Source organism: Diceros bicornis, chromosome 5, assembly GCF_020826845.1.
Source record: "Diceros bicornis minor isolate mBicDic1 chromosome 5, mDicBic1.mat.cur, whole genome shotgun sequence".
NCBI classification, from domain to species: Eukaryota; Metazoa; Chordata; class Mammalia; order Perissodactyla; family Rhinocerotidae; genus Diceros; species Diceros bicornis.
The window spans coordinates 75,993,321-76,014,267 of NC_080744.1; the positions used below are offsets into that span (position 1 = coordinate 75,993,321).

A 20,947-nucleotide genomic window follows, 5' to 3' on the forward strand; every position below is an offset into this window, starting at 1 on the left:
CAACGAGCAAGGGGAACTCTCCATCCACCCTTAGAGCGTGACCCCGCATGCCCCTGGGGACACGCGGACAAGAAGCCTCCAAGGCCGCTCCACGAATCCTAAAGCCAACGGCATCAGCTGGGCGCAAAGGAATTCTTACCGTCCTAAGCGATCCACGGGGCCGGCGCGCACCGTAAGCCACGCCTCTTCCGGGATTCCCTCGCATCTCCGCTCAACGGAGGACAGGCAGCTCTTCTCTTCCTGGTCGACGGCAAGCTTTGCACGGAGATTCCACCTGAGAAGTGCAGACAAATCACATGGCTGCTTGAGAAACGTAGCCAGGGTCTTAGGGAACAAGATCCAGGCCAAGGATTCCCCCGGGGCAAGCCCTGCATCTTCCTGCCCTCTACCTCTTTCCCTCAGCCACGACGGAAGGCGTGTGTGTGTGACACCACCAGGGCGGGACGGTGTGCAGCTAGGTGCGTGTGCGTGTCTTTGGGTGCGGAGGCCGAAGCCCCTGAAAAGGCTCGTCTTCCGCACAGACCCCCTGGCCTCAAGCCCTGCCACACGACGGCGGAGGACCGGTGACTTCCCAAGAAACGACGCCAACTTTGACCCCTACTGGTCAGGCGGCTGACCTCTAGGGAAGGCTGCTCCACTAGGCCCCAGACTCCCTCTGTCACAGCCACTCCTTCTGACCAACGGAAAACAAGACGCTAGCAGGCACACGCTCCGCCCGATTGCGGATGCTAAGGCTAGCTGGACCTTGGGTCCCCGCAAGCCGCCCCACGTGAACCGCACTTGAGGCGAACGCAGTGGCCACCGCCGTAACTAAACCGCCGACTCGAGGGCCTCCACCACGGGGACACGGGCTATAGGGAAGAAGCAGCCCATCTCAATCTGGAGTGGCCCCGCCACTTCAGGCCAGGTACCTCTTCGACCTAACTAATACGAAATGCCCACCGCGGGCCAGCAGGAAACCCGCCGGGAGGTGGAGGTCTACGGCCACCATGACCCACGCTAAAACCCGACTGAACCTCGAGCAAATTCCCATCCAGGGCCCTGGCATTTCCACAGCCGGCCGCTCTTTGGAACCTGGCCTTCCGGGAATCGGTCAACACACGGCTGCCCCGTCCAAAGCAGCACCCCCGGGCCTTCAAAACAAGTCCCCCAAGAGGTGCCTGGAACACTACACACACATCGGGGAGAAGTGAGCCTCAGGGAGGTCAGCCATGCAGGAATTTTGACTTTGCCTAACTCGACCCACCAGCTTCAACCGTTGACGCCTTCTTCGACACCTCTTACACCACAAACGACCTCCCATGGCTCAAAGGCTGGCTTCACCCAGGAAGACGAGAGCAAGACTTAAACTAGGACACGCACTCCACGCAAGGAGACGTGGACGTTTCCCAAGCTACACGTCTCTCCGGGGCAGTGCGCCTCGGGTCACAGCAACAGCCCCCGTCTCTGGCACGCCCACGGGCTTCCACAGATACGGCTAAAGTCCTCCGAGGGGGAATGATCCAACTGTGCCAGGAAAAGTGGACCAGCCTGGAGGTACACTTTCTCCTTGCAAACTCCGTGCCCAAGATCAGAGGGCAGAGGATCAGAGACAACGTTCGCCTAAGGACTCCATGAGCAGCGGTGGCCGGCCCGCAGTCCCGAGCCAGTGGCCCTCTTCAAGGGACCAGGAAGGGAACCATTTGGCGCCACCACTCTGGAACAGACATGCCACCCACCACAAGGGTCACCTACCACAGTGCATACACACGGGCCCGCAAGCCTTCTCTGGTACGCACCAAGTGGCAGCCCCGTCAGAGCCAGGAGACATCCCTGACAAGCCCATGACGGCACTTGGAACACAACGAGACAGTCCGTCCCCTGGAAGCCCATGGCATCACACTAGGACCTGTCCTCTCTGTGCCCTTCCCCCCACCGTACAAGCCATCAGCCGGCACAGTGTCTTGACACAAGCGTGAGGTGCACAGCACAGTCCACCTTTGGGCGCCTTTGTGAGGATCGGGCGAGTGGGTCACGCAGAGGAACTCCACCTGCGGGACCGCAGCCTTAGCCTGAACTCTGCCGCCTGCCCCAAACCCCGACGGACGCTCCGGTTGCCTCACCAAGCCAAAAGGCAGTGAAGGGGTAATGGCTCCCTGTCTGGCCTGGGCCTCTAATCAGAAACCACGGGGACTTCTGCTGTTCAGCTCTGAGACGCAGACCCCCGAGGGGTTTCGTCTGAAGCGGGAACCAGGCCCACGCAGACACAACGCCGTGAGCTCACGGGGCCTACGCCAGCGCCGACACCTAACCCTAGGATGCGAGCTGGCAGCCACGCCGTGCGAGAGCCAGGCCATTCACCCAGGACCTCCGATTGACGGACGCCCAACGAATGCGGAGAAGGGAACGAGCCCCAAGGCGAGAGGCTCTCACACGCTGACGCCCTGGGCTGGTGTTTGGACGAGTGTGACCAAGGGGAAGCTGTCCCTCACTCCTGCCGTCCCTGGGGAAGACAACGTGCTGGACCTCAGTTTCGATGAGAACGACGGTAGTGAGTTCTCACTCATTTTGTTCAGATTTTCCAAGGAATGCATATGAGGGAGTCATCATCGATCCGAGCACATTCTGGGAACCTGGAACAAGTCAGAGGACAGGCTGGCCGGCTCAGCGGGTGAGCCCATCGCCTCCGAGTCCGCCAGCAGCCTGGAGAATCCAGAGCCAAGCCACCGAGCGAGAGGAACAGTCGATCCACCCTTAGAGCACGAGCCCGCATGCCACTGGGGACACGCGGACAGACAGCCTCTAAGGCAGGTCCACGAGAGCCCAGGGCCAAAGGCAGAACTGGCGACAACGTAAGGCTTACCGTCCTGAGCCACCCACGGGCACCGTGCGCATCCTGGGCCACACTACTTCCGCCGTTCCCTCGCACCTCGGCTCATCAAAGGACACGAAGGTCTTCTCTCTCTGTGGCCGGCAGCGAGCTTCGCACGGCACTTGCCCCTGACAAGGGTAGAGACATCACACGCCTGCTTGAGAAACGTACCCAGGGGGTCAGATAACAAGATCCAGGCCAGAGTTTCCCCCGGGGTCACCTGCCATCTGCTTGTCCTCTACCTCTATCCCTTACGGGTGACCGAAGGCGTGTGTGACACCACGAGTGGAGGCAGGTATGCAGGACTGGGCGTGCGCGCGTGCGCCCGTGCGTGTGTGTTCGTGTGCGGAGACCTCGGCACCTGAAAAAGCATGCCGTCCGCACAGACGCCTGGCCTCGTGCCCCACCACCCGATGCAGGAGACCGGTGACTTCCAAAGCGGGAACGCCAACTTTGACCTCTGGAGGCTGCTCAAATTGGCCACGAGCTCCCTCTCTGAGAACCACTCCTTCTGAGCAAAGGGCACCGAGAAGCTACAGACAGCCTCGCGCCGACCGTGGATGTGATGTCAACGTGGACATCGTGTCCCCACGAGCCGCCTCAGGTGAACCGCACGTGACGGAAATGCGGCTGCCAGCAGAGCAAAATGACTGACAGGAAAGCTGGCCGCACGGGGACACGGGCAGCAGAACACAAGCAGCCCGTCTTCAACTGAAGTGGCCAAACGACTTCAGACCGGGCTCCGGTTTGGCCTCACTAAGCCCAAAGGCCCTCAGCGGGCCGGCAGGAGACCCCACTGGAACGGGTGGTCTTCAGCCACCACGACCCAGGGTAAAACCCGACTCAAACCACAGCAAATTCCCGCCCGGGCACCTGGCACCTGGCATTTCCACAGCCAGCGGGTTGCCGGCTGGCCTGCTGGCCTTCTAGGAAACGTTCAAGCCCCTGCCTGCCTGCTCCAAACAAGCAGCATCCTCACGCCTGCAAAACAAGTCCCCCTCGTTGGAGCCCCCAACACTGCGGCTGCACGAGGGCCAGGGAGCCTCACGCGGGACGGCCCTAAGGGAATTCTGACTGTGCATGAGTCGACCCCACCCCATTCAACCTCTGACCCCTTCCCTTTGGCCCCCTGACACCACAGACGATCTCACAGAGAGGACAAACGCTTCCTCCACGAAGACAAGACAAACAAGCAAACGAGGACACAGCTCCCACACAAGGAGACGTGGTCCTCCTCCACGCTAGACGTCTGTCCCCGGGGCAGGGCGCCTAGGATCGCAGCACTCTCGGTCTCGGCCACGCCCACAGGCTTCCACAAAGGAATCCCAACCCCTGCCAGGAGGATGTCAGCCACCCGGCCCAGGAAAAGCAAACTCTCCTGGAGTAACGCTTTCACCTTGGAAGCTCCGTGCCCGAGGGGGCAAAGGGGCAGACAGAACGTTCGCCTAAGCAATGTGGAGCAGAGGTGGCTGGCGGGCAGTCGTGGGCCTCTCGATCTCTTCAAGGCACCAGGAAGAGAACCACTGAGCGCCACTCCTCAGGAAGTGAGATGCCACCTACCGTAAAGGTCCTCTACCTCAGCGCATCCTCACGGACCCCGAAGCCTTCCCTGGCAGGCACCAGGCGGCAGCCCCCTTAGGGCCCAACGGCACCCCTGGCAAGCCCACGGCAGAGGCTGGAACACAACCAGGCGGTACAGCCTATGGAAGCCCGTGGAATCACGCTACGACCGGTCCTCTCCGTGCCCTACCCTCCCTGTCCACCGCGTCAGCCACCACAGTGTCTTGATCTCAGTGCTGGGTCCACATCGCAGCCGATCTTGGGCCCCCTTTGTGTCGACCGGGTGACGAGGTGCAATACAAGAGCTGCCAACGGCAGCACTGGGGCCTAGTTCCTCGGACCCCGCCCCCAAACCCACGGGCCGATCAAACCTCCTCACCGAGCAGCAAGGCAAGAACAGCTACTGCTACTTGCCTGGCCGAAACAGGGGCTCCGACCAGAAACCAGGGAAGAGTCTGCCGTTCGCCTTCGAGACACAGACCCCCGGGGCTACGTCTCAAGCCAGAACCTGGCCAACACATACTCCCTGCCGGGAACTCCCTGGGCCTGTGGCAACGCCACCCTCTCCGACTCTACAACTGGGATGCCACCGGGCCGCCACGCCAGCAGCGGCTGGCCATTCGACCAAGCCCCTCCGATTCGTGAACGCCCAACTAAAGCGGTCAAACTACTGATGCAAAGACGGGAGACCCTAGGACGCTGACGCCCTGGTGGTGGCTGCACGAGCGTGATCAACGAGAAGCTGTCCCTCACTCCTGTCAACCTTGGGGAAGACAAGGTGCTGGACCTCAGTTTCGATGAGAACGACGGTAGTGAGTTCTCACTCATTGTGTTCAGATTTCCAAGGAATGCATTTGAGGGAGTCATCATCGATCCGAGCACCTTCTGGGCAGCTGGAAGTTGTCACAAGGGAGGCTGGGTGGCGCAGCGGGTGAGCCCATCACCTCAGAGGCCGCCAGCAGCCTGGAGAATCCAGGATCCAAGCCAACGAGCAAGGGGAACTCTCCATCCACCCTTAGAGCGTGACCCCGCATGCCCCTGGGGACACGCGGACAAGAAGCCTCCAAGGCCGCTCCACGAATCCTAAAGCCAACGGCATCAGCTGGGCGCAAAGGAATTCTTACCGTCCTAAGCGATCCACGGGGCCGGCGCGCACCGTAAGCCACGCCTCTTCCGGGATTCCCTCGCATCTCCGCTCAACGGAGGACAGGCAGCTCTTCTCTTCCTGGTCGACGGCAAGCTTTGCACGGAGATTCCACCTGAGAAGTGCAGACAAATCACATGGCTGCTTGAGAAACGTAGCCAGGGTCTTAGGGAACAAGATCCAGGCCAAGGATTCCCCCGGGGCAAGCCCTGCATCTTCCTGCCCTCTACCTCTTTCCCTCAGCCACGACGGAAGGCGTGTGTGTGTGACACCACCAGGGCGGGACGGTGTGCAGCTAGGTGCGTGTGCGTGTCTTCGGGTGCGGAGGCCGAAGCCCCTGAAAAGGCTCGTCTTCCGCACAGACCCCCTGGCCTCAAGCCCTGCCACACGACGGCGGAGGACCGGTGACTTCCCAAGAAACGACGCCAACTTTGACCCCTACTGGTCAGGCGGCTGACCTCTAGGGAAGGCTGCTCCACTAGGCCCCAGACTCCCTCTGTCACAGCCACTCCTTCTGACCAACGGAAAACGAGACGCTAGCAGGCACACGCTCCGCCCGATTGCGGATGCTAAGGCTAGCTGGACCTTGGGTCCCCGCAAGCCGCCCCACGTGAACCGCACTTGAGGCGAACGCAGTGGCCACCGCCGTAACTAAACCGCCGACTCGAGGGCCTCCACCACGGGGACACGGGCTATAGGGAAGAAGCAGCCCATCTCAATCTGGAGTGGCCCCGCCACTTCAGGCCAGGTACCTCTTCGACCTAACTAATACGAAATGCCCACCGCGGGCCAGCAGGAAACCCGCCGGGAGGTGGAGGTCTACGGCCACCATGACCCACGCTAAAACCCGACTGAACCTCGAGCAAATTCCCATCCAGGGCCCTGGCATTTCCACAGCCGGCCGCTCTTTGGAACCTGGCCTTCCGGGAATCGGTCAACACACGGCTGCCCCGTCCAAAGCAGCACCCCCGGGCCTTCAAAACAAGTCCCCCAAGAGGTGCCTGGAACACTACACACACATCGGGGAGAAGTGAGCCTCAGGGAGGTCAGCCATGCAGGAATTTTGACTTTGCCTAACTCGACCCACCAGCTTCAACCGTTGACGCCTTCTTCGACACCTCTTACACCACAAACGACCTCCCATGGCTCAAAGGCTGGCTTCACCCAGGAAGACGAGAGCAAGACTTAAACTAGGACACGCACTCCACGCAAGGAGACGTGGACGTTTCCCAAGCTACACGTCTCTCCGGGGCAGTGCGCCTCGGGTCACAGCAACAGCCCCCGTCTCTGGCACGCCCACGGGCTTCCACAGATACGGCTAAAGTCCTCCGAGGGGGAATGATCCAACTGTGCCAGGAAAAGTGGACCAGCCTGGAGGTACACTTTCTCCTTGCAAACTCCGTGCCCAAGATCAGAGGGCAGAGGATCAGAGACAACGTTCGCCTAAGGACTCCATGAGCAGCGGTGGCCGGCCCGCAGTCCCGAGCCAGTGGCCCTCTTCAAGGGACCAGGAAGGGAACCATTTGGCGCCACCACTCTGGAACAGACATGCCACCCACCACAAGGGTCACCTACCACAGTGCATACACACGGGCCCGCAAGCCTTCTCTGGTACGCACCAAGTGGCAGCCCCGTCAGAGCCAGGAGACATCCCTGACAAGCCCATGACGGCACTTGGAACACAACGAGACAGTCCGTCCCCTGGAAGCCCATGGCATCACACTAGGACCTGTCCTCTCTGTGCCCTTCCCCCCACCGTACAAGCCATCAGCCGGCACAGTGTCTTGACACAAGCGTGAGGTGCACAGCACAGTCCACCTTTGGGCGCCTTTGTGAGGATCGGGCGAGTGGGTCACGCAGAGGAACTCCACCTGCAGGACCGCAGCCTTAGCCTGAACTCTGCCGCCTGCCCCAAACCCCGACGGACGCTCCGGTTGCCTCACCAAGCCAAAAGGCAGTGAAGGGGTAATGGCTCCCTGTCTGGCCTGGGCCTCTAATCAGAAACCACGGGGACTTCTGCTGTTCAGCTCTGAGACGCAGACCCCCGAGGGGTTTCGTCTGAAGCGGGAACCAGGCCCACGCAGACACAACGCCGTGAGCTCACGGGGCCTACGCCAGCGCCGACACCTAACCCTAGGATGCGAGCTGGCAGCCACGCCGTGCGAGAGCCAGGCCATTCACCCAGGACCTCCGATTGACGGACGCCCAACGAATGCGGAGAAGGGAACGAGCCCCAAGGCGAGAGGCTCTCACACGCTGACGCCCTGGGCTGGTGTTTGGACGAGTGTGACCAAGGGGAAGCTGTCCCTCACTCCTGCCGTCCCTGGGGAAGACAACGTGCTGGACCTCAGTTTCGATGAGAACGACGGTAGTGAGTTCTCACTCATTTTGTTCAGATTTTCCAAGGAATGCATATGAGGGAGTCATCATCGATCCGAGCACATTCTGGGAACCTGGAACAAGTCAGAGGACAGGCTGGCCGGCTCAGCGGGTGAGCCCATCGCCTCCGAGTCCGCCAGCAGCCTGGAGAATCCAGAGCCAAGCCACCGAGCGAGAGGAACAGTCGATCCACCCTTAGAGCACGAGCCCGCATGCCACTGGGGACACGCGGACAGACAGCCTCTAAGGCAGGTCCACGAGAGCCCAGGGCCAAAGGCAGAACTGGCGACAACGTAAGGCTTACCGTCCTGAGCCACCCACGGGCACCGTGCGCATCCTGGGCCACACTACTTCCGCCGTTCCCTCGCACCTCGGCTCATCAAAGGACACGAAGGTCTTCTCTCTCTGTGGCCGGCAGCGAGCTTCGCACGGCACTTGCCCCTGACAAGGGTAGAGACATCACACGCCTGCTTGAGAAACGTACCCAGGGGGTCAGATAACAAGATCCAGGCCAGAGTTTCCCCCGGGGTCACCTGCCATCTGCTTGTCCTCTACCTCTATCCCTTACGGGTGACCGAAGGCGTGTGTGACACCACGAGTGGAGGCAGGTATGCAGGACTGGGCGTGCGCGCGTGCGCCCGTGCGTGTGTGTTCGTGTGCGGAGACCTCGGCACCTGAAAAAGCATGCCGTCCGCACAGACGCCTGGCCTCGTGCCCCACCACCCGATGCAGGAGACCGGTGACTTCCAAAGCGGGAACGCCAACTTTGACCTCTGGAGGCTGCTCAAATTGGCCACGAGCTCCCTCTCTGAGAACCACTCCTTCTGAGCAAAGGGCACCGAGAAGCTACAGACAGCCTCGCGCCGACCGTGGATGTGATGTCAACGTGGACATCGTGTCCCCACGAGCCGCCTCAGGTGAACCGCACGTGACGGAAATGCGGCTGCCAGCAGAGCAAAATGACTGACAGGAAAGCTGGCCGCACGGGGACACGGGCAGCAGAACACAAGCAGCCCGTCTTCAACTGAAGTGGCCAAACGACTTCAGACCGGGCTCCGGTTTGGCCTCACTAAGCCCAAAGGCCCTCAGCGGGCCGGCAGGAGACCCCACTGGAACGGGTGGTCTTCAGCCACCACGACCCAGGGTAAAACCCGACTCAAACCACAGCAAATTCCCGCCCGGGCACCTGGCACCTGGCATTTCCACAGCCAGCGGGTTGCCGGCTGGCCTGCTGGCCTTCTAGGAAACGTTCAAGCCCCTGCCTGCCTGCTCCAAACAAGCAGCATCCTCACGCCTGCAAAACAAGTCCCCCTCGTTGGAGCCCCCAACACTGCGGCTGCACGAGGGCCAGGGAGCCTCACGCGGGACGGCCCTAAGGGAATTCTGACTGTGCATGAGTCGACCCCACCCCATTCAACCTCTGACCCCTTCCCTTTGGCCCCCTGACACCACAGACGATCTCACAGAGAGGACAAACGCTTCCTCCACGAAGACAAGACAAACAAGCAAACGAGGACACAGCTCCCACACAAGGAGACGTGGTCCTCCTCCACGCTAGACGTCTGTCCCCGGGGCAGGGCGCCTAGGATCGCAGCACTCTCGGTCTCGGCCACGCCCACAGGCTTCCACAAAGGAATCCCAACCCCTGCCAGGAGGATGTCAGCCACCCGGCCCAGGAAAAGCAAACTCTCCTGGAGTAACGCTTTCACCTTGGAAGCTCCGTGCCCGAGGGGGCAAAGGGGCAGACAGAACGTTCGCCTAAGCAATGTGGAGCAGAGGTGGCTGGCGGGCAGTCGTGGGCCTCTCGATCTCTTCAAGGCACCAGGAAGAGAACCACTGAGCGCCACTCCTCAGGAAGTGAGATGCCACCTACCGTAAAGGTCCTCTACCTCAGCGCATCCTCACGGACCCCGAAGCCTTCCCTGGCAGGCACCAGGCGGCAGCCCCCTTAGGGCCCAACGGCACCCCTGGCAAGCCCACGGCAGAGGCTGGAACACAACCAGGCGGTACAGCCTATGGAAGCCCGTGGAATCACGCTACGACCGGTCCTCTCCGTGCCCTACCCTCCCTGTCCACCGCGTCAGCCACCACAGTGTCTTGATCTCAGTGCTGGGTCCACATCGCAGCCGATCTTGGGCCCCCTTTGTGTCGACCGGGTGACGAGGTGCAATACAAGAGCTGCCAACGGCAGCACTGGGGCCTAGTTCCTCGGACCCCGCCCCCAAACCCACGGGCCGATCAAACCTCCTCACCGAGCAGCAAGGCAAGAACAGCTACTGCTACTTGCCTGGCCGAAACAGGGGCTCCGACCAGAAACCAGGGAAGAGTCTGCCGTTCGCCTTCGAGACACAGACCCCCGGGGCTACGTCTCAAGCCAGAACCTGGCCAACACATACTCCCTGCCGGGAACTCCCTGGGCCTGTGGCAACGCCACCCTCTCCGACTCTACAACTGGGATGCCACCGGGCCGCCACGCCAGCAGCGGCTGGCCATTCGACCAAGCCCCTCCGATTCGTGAACGCCCAACTAAAGCGGTCAAACTACTGATGCAAAGACGGGAGACCCTAGGATGCTGACGCCCTGGTGGTGGCTGCACGAGCGTGATCAACGAGAAGCTGTCCCTCACTCCTGTCAACCTTGGGGAAGACAAGGTGCTGGACCTCAGTTTCGATGAGAACGACGGTAGTGAGTTCTCACTCATTGTGTTCAGATTTCCAAGGAATGCATTTGAGGGAGTCATCATCGATCCGAGCACCTTCTGGGCAGCTGGAAGTTGTCACAAGGGAGGCTGGGTGGCGCAGCGGGTGAGCCCATCACCTCAGAGGCCGCCAGCAGCCTGGAGAATCCAGGATCCAAGCCAACGAGCAAGGGGAACTCTCCATCCACCCTTAGAGCGTGACCCCGCATGCCCCTGGGGACACGCGGACAAGAAGCCTCCAAGGCCGCTCCACGAATCCTAAAGCCAACGGCATCAGCTGGGCGCAAAGGAATTCTTACCGTCCTAAGCGATCCACGGGGCCGGCGCGCACCGTAAGCCACGCCTCTTCCGGGATTCCCTCGCATCTCCGCTCAACGGAGGACAGGCAGCTCTTCTCTTCCTGGTCGACGGCAAGCTTTGCACGGAGATTCCACCTGAGAAGTGCAGACAAATCACATGGCTGCTTGAGAAACGTAGCCAGGGTCTTAGGGAACAAGATCCAGGCCAAGGATTCCCCCGGGGCAAGCCCTGCATCTTCCTGCCCTCTACCTCTTTCCCTCAGCCACGACGGAAGGCGTGTGTGTGTGACACCACCAGGGCGGGACGGTGTGCAGCTAGGTGCGTGTGCGTGTCTTCGGGTGCGGAGGCCGAAGCCCCTGAAAAGGCTCGTCTTCCGCACAGACCCCCTGGCCTCAAGCCCTGCCACACGACGGCGGAGGACCGGTGACTTCCCAAGAAACGACGCCAACTTTGACCCCTACTGGTCAGGCGGCTGACCTCTAGGGAAGGCTGCTCCACTAGGCCCCAGACTCCCTCTGTCACAGCCACTCCTTCTGACCAACGGAAAACGAGACGCTAGCAGGCACACGCTCCGCCCGATTGCGGATGCTAAGGCTAGCTGGACCTTGGGTCCCCGCAAGCCGCCCCACGTGAACCGCACTTGAGGCGAACGCAGTGGCCACCGCCGTAACTAAACCGCCGACTCGAGGGCCTCCACCACGGGGACACGGGCTATAGGGAAGAAGCAGCCCATCTCAATCTGAAGTGGCCCCGCCACTTCAGGCCAGGTACCTCTTCGACCTAACTAATACGAAATGCCCACCGCGGGCCAGCAGGAAACCCGCCGGGAGGTGGAGGTCTACGGCCACCATGACCCACGCTAAAACCCGACTGAACCTCGAGCAAATTCCCATCCAGGGCCCTGGCATTTCCACAGCCGGCCGCTCTTTGGAACCTGGCCTTCCGGGAATCGGTCAACACACGGCTGCCCCGTCCAAAGCAGCACCCCCGGGCCTTCAAAACAAGTCCCCCAAGAGGTGCCTGGAACACTACACACACATCGGGGAGAAGTGAGCCTCAGGGAGGTCAGCCATGCAGGAATTTTGACTTTGCCTAACTCGACCCACCAGCTTCAACCGTTGACGCCTTCTTCGACACCTCTTACACCACAAACGACCTCCCATGGCTCAAAGGCTGGCTTCACCCAGGAAGACGAGAGCAAGACTTAAACTAGGACACGCACTCCACGCAAGGAGACGTGGACGTTTCCCAAGCTACACGTCTCTCCGGGGCAGTGCGCCTCGGGTCACAGCAACAGCCCCCGTCTCTGGCACGCCCACGGGCTTCCACAGATACGGCTAAAGTCCTCCGAGGGGGAATGATCCAACTGTGCCAGGAAAAGTGGACCAGCCTGGAGGTACACTTTCTCCTTGCAAACTCCGTGCCCAAGATCAGAGGGCAGAGGATCAGAGACAACGTTCGCCTAAGGACTCCATGAGCAGCGGTGGCCGGCCCGCAGTCCCGAGCCAGTGGCCCTCTTCAAGGGACCAGGAAGGGAACCATTTGGCGCCACCACTCTGGAACAGACATGCCACCCACCACAAGGGTCACCTACCACAGTGCATACACACGGGCCCGCAAGCCTTCTCTGGTACGCACCAAGTGGCAGCCCCGTCAGAGCCAGGAGACATCCCTGACAAGCCCATGACGGCACTTGGAACACAACGAGACAGTCCGTCCCCTGGAAGCCCATGGCATCACACTAGGACCTGTCCTCTCTGTGCCCTTCCCCCCACCGTACAAGCCATCAGCCGGCACAGTGTCTTGACACAAGCGTGAGGTGCACAGCACAGTCCACCTTTGGGCGCCTTTGTGAGGATCGGGCGAGTGGGTCACGCAGAGGAACTCCACCTGCGGGACCGCAGCCTTAGCCTGAACTCTGCCGCCTGCCCCAAACCCCGACGGACGCTCCGGTTGCCTCACCAAGCCAAAAGGCAGTGAAGGGGTAATGGCTCCCTGTCTGGCCTGGGCCTCTAATCAGAAACCACGGGGACTTCTGCTGTTCAGCTCTGAGACGCAGACCCCCGAGGGGTTTCGTCTGAAGCGGGAACCAGGCCCACGCAGACACAACGCCGTGAGCTCACGGGGCCTACGCCAGCGCCGACACCTAACCCTAGGATGCGAGCTGGCAGCCACGCCGTGCGAGAGCCAGGCCATTCACCCAGGACCTCCGATTGACGGACGCCCAACGAATGCGGAGAAGGGAACGAGCCCCAAGGCGAGAGGCTCTCACACGCTGACGCCCTGGGCTGGTGTTTGGACGAGTGTGACCAAGGGGAAGCTGTCCCTCACTCCTGCCGTCCCTGGGGAAGACAACGTGCTGGACCTCAGTTTCGATGAGAACGACGGTAGTGAGTTCTCACTCATTTTGTTCAGATTTTCCAAGGAATGCATATGAGGGAGTCATCATCGATCCGAGCACATTCTGGGAACCTGGAACAAGTCAGAGGACAGGCTGGCCGGCTCAGCGGGTGAGCCCATCGCATCCGAGTCCGCCAGCAGCCTGGAGAATCCAGAGCCAAGCCACCGAGCGAGAGGAACAGTCGATCCACCCTTAGAGCACGAGCCCGCATGCCACTGGGGACACGCGGACAGACAGCCTCTAAGGCAGGTCCACGAGAGCCCAGGGCCAAAGGCAGAACTGGCGACAACGTAAGGCTTACCGTCCTGAGCCACCCACGGGCACCGTGCGCATCCTGGGCCACACTACTTCCGCCGTTCCCTCGCACCTCGGCTCATCAAAGGACACGAAGGTCTTCTCTCTCTGTGGCCGGCAGCGAGCTTCGCACGGCACTTGCCCCTGACAAGGGTAGAGACATCACACGCCTGCTTGAGAAACGTACCCAGGGGGTCAGATAACAAGATCCAGGCCAGAGTTTCCCCCGGGGTCACCTGCCATCTGCTTGTCCTCTACCTCTATCCCTTACGGGTGACCGAAGGCGTGTGTGACACCACGAGTGGAGGCAGGTATGCAGGACTGGGCGTGCGCGCCTGCGCCCGTGCGTGTGTGTTCGTGTGCGGAGACCTCGGCACCTGAAAAAGCATGCCGTCCGCACAGACGCCTGGCCTCGTGCCCCACCACCCGATGCAGGAGACCGGTGACTTCCAAAGCGGGAACGCCAACTTTGACCTCTGGAGGCTGCTCAAATTGGCCACGAGCTCCCTCTCTGAGAACCACTCCTTCTGAGCAAAGGGCACCGAGAAGCTACAGACAGCCTCGCGCCGACCGTGGATGTGATGTCAACGTGGACATCGTGTCCCCACGAGCCGCCTCAGGTGAACCGCACGTGACGGAAATGCGGCTGCCAGCAGAGCAAAATGACTGACAGGAAAGCTGGCCGCACGGGGACACGGGCAGCAGAACACAAGCAGCCCGTCTTCAACTGAAGTGGCCAAACGACTTCAGACCGGGCTCCGGTTTGGCCTCACTAAGCCCAAAGGCCCTCAGCGGGCCGGCAGGAGACCCCACTGGAACGGGTGGTCTTCAGCCACCACGACCCAGGGTAAAACCCGACTCAAACCACAGCAAATTCCCGCCCGGGCACCTGGCACCTGGCATTTCCACAGCCAGCGGGTTGCCGGCTGGCCTGCTGGCCTTCTAGGAAACGTTCAAGCCCCTGCCTGCCTGCTCCAAACAAGCAGCATCCTCACGCCTGCAAAACAAGTCCCCCTCGTTGGAGCCCCCAACACTGCGGCTGCACGAGGGCCAGGGAGCCTCACGCGGGACGGCCCTAAGGGAATTCTGACTGTGCATGAGTCGACCCCACCCCATTCAACCTCTGACCCCTTCCCTTTGGCCCCCTGACACCACAGACGATCTCACAGAGAGGACAAACGCTTCCTCCACGAAGACAAGACAAACAAGCAAACGAGGACACAGCTCCCACACAAGGAGACGTGGTCCTCCTCCACGCTAGACGTCTGTCCCCGGGGCAGGGCGCCTAGGATCGCAGCACTCTCGGTCTCGGCCACGCCCACAGGCTTCCACAAAGGAATCCCAACCCCTGCCAGGAGGATGTCAGCCACCCGGCCCAGGAAAAGCAAACTCTCCTGGAGTAACGCTTTCACCTTGGAAGCTCCGTGCCCGAGGGGGCAAAGGGGCAGACAGAACGTTCGCCTAAGCAATGTGGAGCAGAGGTGGCTGGCGGGCAGTCGTGGGCCTCTCGATCTCTTCAAGGCACCAGGAAGAGAACCACTGAGCGCCACTCCTCAGGAAGTGAGATGCCACCTACCGTAAAGGTCCTCTACCTCAGCGCATCCTCACGGACCCCGAAGCCTTCCCTGGCAGGCACCAGGCGGCAGCCCCCTTAGGGCCCAACGGCACCCCTGGCAAGCCCACGGCAGAGGCTGGAACACAACCAGGCGGTACAGCCTATGGAAGCCCGTGGAATCACGCTACGACCGGTCCTCTCCGTGCCCTACCCTCCCTGTCCACCGCGTCAGCCACCACAGTGTCTTGATCTCAGTGCTGGGTCCACATCGCAGCCGATCTTGGGCCCCCTTTGTGTCGACCGGGTGACGAGGTGCAATACAAGAGCTGCCAACGGCAGCACTGGGGCCTAGTTCCTCGGACCCCGCCCCCAAACCCACGGGCCGATAAAACCTCCTCACCGAGCAGCAAGGCAAGAACAGCTACTGCTACTTGCCTGGCCGAAACAGGGGCTCCGACCAGAAACCAGGGAAGAGTCTGCCGTTCGCCTTCGAGACACAGACCCCCGGGGCTACGTCTCAAGCCAGAACCTGGCCAACACATACTCCCTGCCGGGAACTCCCTGGGCCTGTGGCAACGCCACCCTCTCCGACTCTACAACTGGGATGCCACCGGGCCGCCACGCCAGCAGCGGCTGGCCATTCGACCAAGCCCCTCCGATTCGTGAACGCCCAACTAAAGCGGTCAAACTACTGATGCAAAGACGGGAGACCCTAGGACGCTGACGCCCTGGTGGTGGCTGCACGAGCGTGATCAACGAGAAGCTGTCCCTCACTCCTGTCAACCTTGGGGAAGACAAGGTGCTGGACCTCAGTTTCGATGAGAACGACGGTAGTGAGTTCTCACTCATTGTGTTCAGATTTCCAAGGAATGCATTTGAGGGAGTCATCATCGATCCGAGCACCTTCTGGGCAGCTGGAAGTTGTCACAAGGGAGGCTGGGTGGCGCAGCGGGTGAGCCCATCACCTCAGAGGCCGCCAGCAGCCTGGAGAATCCAGGATCCAAGCCAACGAGCAAGGGGAACTCTCCATCCACCCTTAGAGCGTGACCCCGCATGCCCCTGGGGACACGCGGACAAGAAGCCTCCAAGGCCGCTCCACGAATCCTAAAGCCAACGGCATCAGCTGGGTGCAAAGGAATTCTTACCGTCCTAAGCGATCCACGGGGCCGGCGCGCACCGTAAGCCACGCCTCTTCCGGGATTCCCTCGCATCTCCGCTCAACGGAGGACAGGCAGCTCTTCTCTTCCTGGTCGACGGCAAGCTTTGCACGGAGATTCCACCTGAGAAGTGCAGACAAATCACATGGCTGCTTGAGAAACGTAGCCAGGGTCTTAGGGAACAAGATCCAGGCCAAGGATTCCCCCGGGGCAAGCCCTGCATCTTCCTGCCCTCTACCTCTTTCCCTCAGCCACGACGGAAGGCGTGTGTGTGTGACACCACCAGGGCGGGACGGTGTGCAGCTAGGTGCGTGTGCGTGTCTTCGGGTGCGGAGGCCGAAGCCCCTGAAAAGGCTCGTCTTCCGCACAGACCCCCTGGCCTCAAGCCCTGCCACACGACGGCGGAGGACCGGTGACTTCCCAAGAAACGACGCCAACTTTGACCCCTACTGGTCAGGCGGCTGACCTCTAGGGAAGGCTGCTCCACTAGGCCCCAGACTCCCTCTGTCACAGCCACTCCTTCTGACCAACGGAAAACGAGACGCTAGCAGGCACACGCTCCGCCCGATTGCGGATGCTAAGGCTAGCTGGACCTTGGGTCCCCGCAAGCCGCCCCACGTGAACCGCACTTGAGGCGAACGCAGTGGCCACCGCCGTAACTAAACCGCCGACTCGAGGGCCTCCACCACGGGGACACGGGCTATAGGGAAGAAGCAGCCCATCTCAATCTGGAGTGGCCCCGCCACTTCAGGCCAGGTACCTCTTCGACCTAACTAATACGAAATGCCCACCGCGGGCCAGCAGGAAACCCGCCGGGAGGTGGAGGTCTACGGCCACCATGACCCACGCTAAAACCCGACTGAACCTCGAGCAAATTCCCATCCAGGGCCCTGGCATTTCCACAGCCGGCCGCTCTTTGGAACCTGGCCTTCCGGGAATCGGTCAACACACGGCTGCCCCGTCCAAAGCAGCACCCCCGGGCCTTCAAAACAAGTCCCCCAAGAGGTGCCTGGAACACTACACACACATCGGGGAGAAGTGAGCCTCAGGGAGGTCAGCCATGCAGGAATTTTGACTTTGCCTAACTCGACCCACCAGCTTCAACCGTTGACGCCTTCTTCGACACCTCTTACACCACAAACGACCTCCCATGGCTCAAAGGCTGGCTTCACCCAGGAAGACGAGAGCAAGACTTAAACTAGGACACGCACTCCACGCAAGGAGACGTGGACGTTTCCCAAGCTACACGTCTCTCCGGGGCAGTGCGCCTCGGGTCACAGCAACAGCCCCCGTCTCTGGCACGCCCACGGGCTTCCACAGATACGGCTAAAGTCCTCCGAGGGGGAATGATCCAACTGTGCCAGGAAAAGTGGACCAGCCTGGAGGTACACTTTCTCCTTGCAAACTCCGTGCCCAAGATCAGAGGGCAGAGGATCAGAGACAACGTTCGCCTAAGGACTCCATGAGCAGCGGTGGCCGGCCCGCAGTCCCGAGCCAGTGGCCCTCTTCAAGGGACCAGGAAGGGAACCATTTGGCGCCACCACTCTGGAACAGACATGCCACCCACCACAAGGGTCACCTACCACAGTGCATACACACGGGCCCGCAAGCCTTCTCTGGTACGCACCAAGTGGCAGCCCCGTCAGAGCCAGGAGACATCCCTGACAAGCCCATGACGGCACTTGGAACACAACGAGACAGTCCGTCCCCTGGAAGCCCATGGCATCACACTAGGACCTGTCCTCTCTGTGCCCTTCCCCCCACCGTACAAGCCATCAGCCGGCACAGTGTCTTGACACAAGCGTGAGGTGCACAGCACAGTCCACCTTTGGGCGCCTTTGTGAGGATCGGGCGAGTGGGTCACGCAGAGGAACTCCACCTGCGGGACCGCAGCCTTAGCCTGAACTCTGCCGCCTGCCCCAAACCCCGACGGACGCTCCGGTTGCCTCACCAAGCCAAAAGGCAGTGAAGGGGTAATGGCTCCCTGTCTGGCCTGGGCCTCTAATCAGAAACCACGGGGACTTCTGCTGTTCAGCTCTGAGACGCAGACCCCCGAGGGGTTTCGTCTGAAGCGGGAACCAGGCCCACGCAGACACAACGCCGTGAGCTCACGGGGCCTACGCCAGCGCCGACACCTAACCCTAGGATGCGAGCTGGCAGCCACGCCGTGCGAGAGCCAGGCCATTCACCCAGGACCTCCGATTGACGGACGCCCAACGAATGCGGAGAAGGGAACGAGCCCCAAGGCGAGAGGCTCTCACACGCTGACGCCCTGGGCTGGTGTTTGGACGAGTGTGACCAAGGGGAAGCTGTCCCTCACTCCTGCCGTCCCTGGGGAAGACAACGTGCTGGACCTCAGTTTCGATGAGAACGACGGTAGTGAGTTCTCACTCATTTTGTTCAGATTTTCCAAGGAATGCATATGAGGGAGTCATCATCGATCCGAGCACATTCTGGGAACCTGGAACAAGTCAGAGGACAGGCTGGCCGGCTCAGCGGGTGAGCCCATCGCATCCGAGTCCGCCAGCAGCCTGGAGAATCCAGAGCCAAGCCACCGAGCGAGAGGAACAGTCGATCCACCCTTAGAGCACGAGCCCGCATGCCACTGGGGACACGCGGACAGACAGCCTCTAAGGCAGGTCCACGAGAGCCCAGGGCCAAAGGCAGAACTGGCGACAACGTAAGGCTTACCGTCCTGAGCCACCCACGGGCACCGTGCGCATCCTGGGCCACACTACTTCCGCCGTTCCCTCGCACCTCGGCTCATCAAAGGACACGAAGGTCTTCTCTCTCTGTGGCCGGCAGCGAGCTTCGCACGGCACTTGCCCCTGACAAGGGTAGAGACATCACACGCCTGCTTGAGAAACGTACCCAGGGGGTCAGATAACAAGATCCAGGCCAGAGTTTCCCCCGGGGTCACCTGCCATCTGCTTGTCCTCTACCTCTATCCCTTACGGGTGACCGAAGGCGTGTGTGACACCACGAGTGGAGGCAGGTATGCAGGACTGGGCGTGCGCGCCTGCGCCCGTGCGTGTGTGTTCGTGTGCGGAGACCTCGGCACCTGAAAAAGCATGCCGTCCGCACAGACGCCTGGCCTCGTGCCCCACCACCCGATGCAGGAGACCGGTGACTTCCAAAGCGGGAACGCCAACTTTGACCTCTGGAGGCTGCTCAAATTGGCCACGAGCTCCCTCTCTGAGAACCACTCCTTCTGAGCAAAGGGCACCGAGAAGCTACAGACAGCCTCGCGCCGACCGTGGATGTGATGTCAACGTGGACATCGTGTCCCCACGAGCCGCCTCAGGTGAACCGCACGTGACGGAAATGCGGCTGCCAGCAGAGCAAAATGACTGACAGGAAAGCTGGCCGCACGGGGACACGGGCAGCAGAACACAAGCAGCCCGTCTTCAACTGAAGTGGCCAAACGACTTCAGACCGGGCTCCGGTTTGGCCTCACTAAGCCCAAAGGCCCTCAGCGGGCCGGCAGGAGACCCCACTGGAACGGGTGGTCTTCAGCCACCACGACCCAGGGTAAAACCCGACTCAAACCACAGCAAATTCCCGCCCGGGCACCTGGCACCTGGCATTTCCACAGCCAGCGGGTTGCCGGCTGGCCTGCTGGCCTTCTAGGAAACGTTCAAGCCCCTGCCTGCCTGCTCCAAACAAGCAGCATCCTCACGCCTGCAAAACAAGTCCCCCTCGTTGGAGCCCCCAACACTGCGGCTGCACGAGGGCCAGGGAGCCTCACGCGGGACGGCCCTAAGGGAATTCTGACTGTGCATGAGTCGACCCCACCCCATTCAACCTCTGACCCCTTCCCTTTGGCCCCCTGACACCACAGACGATCTCACAGAGAGGACAAACGCTTCCTCCACGAAGACAAGACAAACAAGCAAACGAGGACACAGCTCCCACACAAGGAGACGTGGTCCTCCTCCACGCTAGACGTCTGTCCCCGGGGCAGGGCGCCTAGGATCGCAGCACTCTCGGTCTCGGCCACGCCCACAGGCTTCCACAAAGGAATCCCAACCCCTGCCAGGAGGATGTCAGCCACCCGGCCCAGGAAAAGCAAACTCTCCTGGAGTAACGCTTTCACCTTGGAAGCTCCGTGCCCGAGGGGGCAAAGGGGCAGACAGAACGTTCGCCTAAGCAATGTGGAGCAGAGGTGGCTGGCGGGCAGTCGTGGGCCTCTCGATCTCTTCAAGGCACCAGGAAGAGAACCACTGAGCGCCACTCCTCAGGAAGTGAGATGCCACCTACCGTAAAGGTCCTCTACCTCAGCGCATCCTCACGGACCCCGAAGCCTTCCCTGGCAGGCACCAGGCGGCAGCCCCCTTAGGGCCCAACGGCACCCCTGGCAAGCCCACGGCAGAGGCTGGAACACAACCAGGCGGTACAGCCTATGGAAGCCCGTGGAATCACGCTACGACCGGTCCTCTCCGTGCCCTACCCTCCCTGTCCACCGCGTCAGCCACCACAGTGTCTTGATCTCAGTGCTGGGTCCACATCGCAGCCGATCTTGGGCCCCCTTTGTGTCGACCGGGTGACGAGGTGCAATACAAGAGCTGCCAACGGCAGCACTGGGGCCTAGTTCCTCGGACCCCGCCC

The 20,947-nt window shown here is 61.2% G+C and overlaps 7 non-coding genes across 7 annotated transcripts; all 7 read right to left on the bottom strand.

Annotated features, from left to right (window-relative positions):
• Positions 1–2,501: 2,501 nt before the first annotated feature.
• LOC131406557 (small nucleolar RNA SNORD116) lies at positions 2,502–2,595 on the bottom strand. Its single transcript, XR_009220197.1, has one exon. It is a non-coding gene; the product is annotated as a small nucleolar RNA SNORD116 (small nucleolar RNA).
• A 2,599-nt stretch (positions 2,596–5,194) lies between these two features.
• LOC131406611 (small nucleolar RNA SNORD116) lies at positions 5,195–5,287 on the bottom strand. Its single transcript, XR_009220246.1, has one exon. It is a non-coding gene; the product is annotated as a small nucleolar RNA SNORD116 (small nucleolar RNA).
• Positions 5,288–7,897: 2,610 nt separating this feature from the next.
• Positions 7,898–7,991, bottom strand: LOC131406558 (small nucleolar RNA SNORD116). Its single transcript, XR_009220198.1, has one exon. It is a non-coding gene; the product is annotated as a small nucleolar RNA SNORD116 (small nucleolar RNA).
• A 2,599-nt stretch (positions 7,992–10,590) lies between these two features.
• LOC131406613 (small nucleolar RNA SNORD116) lies at positions 10,591–10,683 on the bottom strand. The gene has a single exon (XR_009220247.1). It is a non-coding gene; the product is annotated as a small nucleolar RNA SNORD116 (small nucleolar RNA).
• A 2,610-nt stretch (positions 10,684–13,293) lies between these two features.
• On the bottom strand, positions 13,294–13,387 carry LOC131406559 (small nucleolar RNA SNORD116). The gene has a single exon (XR_009220199.1). It is a non-coding gene; the product is annotated as a small nucleolar RNA SNORD116 (small nucleolar RNA).
• A 2,599-nt stretch (positions 13,388–15,986) lies between these two features.
• On the bottom strand, positions 15,987–16,079 carry LOC131406614 (small nucleolar RNA SNORD116). The gene has a single exon (XR_009220248.1). It is a non-coding gene; the product is annotated as a small nucleolar RNA SNORD116 (small nucleolar RNA).
• Positions 16,080–18,689: 2,610 nt separating this feature from the next.
• Positions 18,690–18,783, bottom strand: LOC131406561 (small nucleolar RNA SNORD116). Its single transcript, XR_009220200.1, has one exon. It is a non-coding gene; the product is annotated as a small nucleolar RNA SNORD116 (small nucleolar RNA).
• Positions 18,784–20,947: the final 2,164 nt, after the last annotated feature.